Source organism: Notothenia coriiceps, unplaced genomic scaffold (genome assembly GCF_000735185.1).
Source record: "Notothenia coriiceps isolate Sejong01 unplaced genomic scaffold, NC01 NC01_scaffold00005025, whole genome shotgun sequence".
NCBI classification, from domain to species: domain Eukaryota; kingdom Metazoa; phylum Chordata; class Actinopteri; order Perciformes; family Nototheniidae; genus Notothenia; species Notothenia coriiceps.
The window spans coordinates 5268-9008 of NW_011337726.1; the positions used below are offsets into that span (position 1 = coordinate 5268).

The following is a 3741-nucleotide window of genomic DNA, read 5'->3' on the forward strand; positions in this document are numbered from 1 at the left end:
CAAAGAAAGGTGCAGATTTACTTCTAAAAAGCTGACTTTGGCACATGGACCTAATGCACTTTGGTCATTAACAAATGATTAATTAATCTAACTGACTATGCATTGTGTTTGCAACACATTCTCGTTGCTCTCCATTATGCAAAATAACAGAGACTCACTTCCACACTTACATGTTTTATGCTTTTTGTTCTACCTTTCTCCCTTAGGAAAATATATCCAACCATAATTTTTTCTTAGGTGCATTATCTTGAAGATGAAGTTTGAGAATGTGCTGGCAGAGGTGGACGGCTTTGGGAAATTTCAGCTAATGACAATCTTCTTGATGGTAATACCTCGTGTGACTTTGCCTTTTCACTTTCTGATGAATCATTTAATTGCAGTCATTCCCTCTCACCACTGCAACATCAGCTCTCTGGATGACGGAGCAGTTTTTAAGAATTTATCCCAGGAAGAGAGGCTTGTTGTTGGTATTCCAGTCCAGGAGGATGGGACTCTAAACTCCTGTCAGATGTTTGCAGAGCCTCAGTATCATCTGCTGCTGAACTCCTCCAGCATGACTGAACTACCAACAGTGCCGTGCCAAAATGGATGGGTGTAAGATAACAACATCTTCAAGTCTACTCTGGCCACAGAGGTGAATTTTAAATATATATACAATAGTCAAAGTAATCTAATTCCCAGATTAGCCACTTTAGAGTTCACTTTGTTGTTTCCTGTCTGTTTCCCTCACAGTGGGATCTGGTTTGTGATAAAAGAAGAATGAACAGAGCCACAGCCATTTATCTTCTTCTTGGGAGTCATGTTTGGAGCAGCTGCATTTGGATATCTTAGTGACAGGTGACTTTAACTCTTAAATAAATCAAACTAAAATGTATTGGTTTTTACAAGGTTTTGATTTAAAATTGTAGGTCAGTTTTTCAACAGTAGAATAATTACAGTTTCGGCTTGCAGAAACTGCCATTCTGTGGTTTATTATCATCATCCCGATTACACTAACACAAACATTGATATATTATAACACAAGTAAGGAAATCTGTGACTTCTTCTTGGTCAGATAGTTAAACTTCAGATAGAAGTAAAGTTAATAATTGACTACTGGAGGATGAAAGCTTGCTTTTTTCGAAGAGTGTCACTGTTGTTAACATGACCTGCTTCAAAACCAATGGTACGGAAGATTTTTGTTTTCCTAACAAACCAGGGTGTTAATCTATAATACATCTCTCTCAAAGGTTTGGCAGGAAGAGAACGCTTCTGATCTCCTACATGTTAACCACCGTCTTTGGATTTGCAAGTGCTTTTTCATACAATTTCGCCTTGTTTAATGTCATGAGGTTTCTCACTGGATTTGGAATTTCTGGAGTCAACATAATCACCATTGTCCTTTGAAAGTTTTTTAACTTATATTTGTTTGTCTATTCACATCAAATGAATGAATTTATATATAAAGCTTATGGTAATTCGTAACAGTCAGACAGACATTTAGCACAAAATCGAACATAGCACAACATTAACAACATTATCAAACATTGTTCATTCATCTGTATTTACTTTTAAACTGTGATGAATAAGCCAACATAGATACATTTACATCATTTGTTGTTAAAAGGCAGGTCTGAATGTCAATCCCAACATTAAAGTTAAAATCAATCATAAAAGAATAAGACCTGAGTAAAGTGTAAACAAACATACCTCACATCATCCTACATGATAATATTCTCTTAGATTTGATTTGATTGGTCATTTTCTATCACAGGTATTGAATGGGTGGACATCAAGCATCGAACTGGAGTTGGCATTTTAATGAGCCTGGACTGGAGTATTTTTACGGCTCTGCTTCCTGTTGTGGCCTATTTTGTGAATGACTGGAGGGTCCTCACTGCCACAGCAACCTCCCCGCTAATTCTAGCAATGATCACATGGTGGTAAGGATAAAGTACCACATGGAACAACCAACTCCCTGTCAAAATGAACGTTCATATATTTTATCTTGTGTCTTTAATTGAATCATATTTTTCCACAGGTGGGTCCCTGAGTCTGCCAGATGGCTGATAAGTAATAGAAAGCTGAAAAGTGCTCATTTTTACCTGAACAAATGTGCAAAAATCAACGACAGAGAGCAGTTCATGGCTGACCTGAAGCCTGGGGTATATCATACATATGGTTTACTTTTTTCAGCCATTGGTATTCTATGTAGCTGACAAATGATTTCTTTTTACACTTCAGGTTCTGTCCGAGACTACTGTATTAAATAAAGAAACCAGAAAATATTCGTATTTGGACCTCATAAAGACGCCCCAAATGAGGAGACTGACTCTTCTTACTGGCATCTTGTGTGTTATATTTGTTTTATAGCTTTAAACATTGGAAGCATTTAGCTATCATACTGTATATGGCCGTGCTATCAGCATAATAAACTGAGTTGTAGGAAATAACTAGCTCAGCACATTGTTCATTTATGGCTTGTTTGCAAAACTCATCCTGTGTTTTATTGCTAGGGAGATTTGACTGATAAGAATTATCAGAACGCACAAGTACTTTTGCTATGGATACCTGCATATACCTTGTACACTGATAGTGTGGATAAATTGACTAAGTTTATCTTTATGTGTCTTGTTGTACTATTGTAGAAGACACCTGCTTAAAAACAGCAATTATGGTTTTCTGTTCAGCCATTGTGTCATATTTTTGTTGTACATTGGTTTACATTGAATTCATTTTGTCTTTTTTTCCACATAGGTTTGGCGTGTCTTGTACATATTATGGAATCAGCTTAAATGTTGCTGGGTTTGGTGTGAATATTTTTGTCACACAGTTCATCTACGGCGTGATTGAAATTCCAGCAAAAATCTTCATCTGTTTCACGTTGAATAAAATAGGCCGAAGGATGAATCAGGCTGGCACAATTGTCCTGACTGGATTGTGTATATTCTGCAACATTTTTATTCCTCAAGGTAAATTATCAATTCATTTTTGTATTCTTTTGAAAGATTACGGTTCTCTAGCTACTGCTATAGCAGTTTACCGACAACAACACAAATCAGAATGACTGCCAGAAATTAGTCATTTCTAGTTAGTATTTTTTGTAACCTTCAGTAATTAAACTGTTCAAATATGACTGTAAAAAAAGCCTTATTCCAATAGAAAAATTATTGTAAAACATAATGAATTGTACCATGGTTTATACAAGCTAGGGTTATCATTTTATTTTTTTCAGAAATGACTATCTTTCGGACAACTGTGGGAACTTTGGGAAAGATGTTTGCAGAGGGAGCTTTTACAATGGTGTTTCTGTACACATCAGAGCTTTACCCTAGCAGTGGTCACCAACCAGTCGATCGCGAATGCGGTGCGGGTAGATCGCGGACCGTTAACAAAAAAAGTAACAAAAGAAAGAAAAATAAAATAAAAATAATAAAGTTTGAAAAATATGTTTTTAGATCTAAACATATCATCCACCACCCCGTTAGCAGGTGCCACTTGATTGACATATATTTGAGACACCTCAATAATATAATACATTAACCGTGCTTTATGTGAACCTCATCATGACACAAGAGAGGACGGCAGAACTGCAATTTCCCGTGTTCAGTGAATGCAACAGAGGCAAGTCACCAGACCAATCAGAGAGTTGCATGGAAATACACGTGTGCTTGTGTCATTATATGGAAAGCCTAAAGTGCCACCATTCGCCCGTTTAAAACGCCTGTATTACGCGCAAAAAACGCCCGTTTTACGCGCGTA

At 36.8% G+C, this 3741-nt stretch overlaps 1 pseudogene; it reads left to right on the forward strand.

Annotated features, from left to right (window-relative positions):
- The first annotated feature begins 253 nt into the window (after positions 1–253).
- Positions 254–3319, forward strand: LOC104942748 (solute carrier family 22 member 7-like; annotated as a pseudogene).
- Positions 3320–3741: the final 422 nt, after the last annotated feature.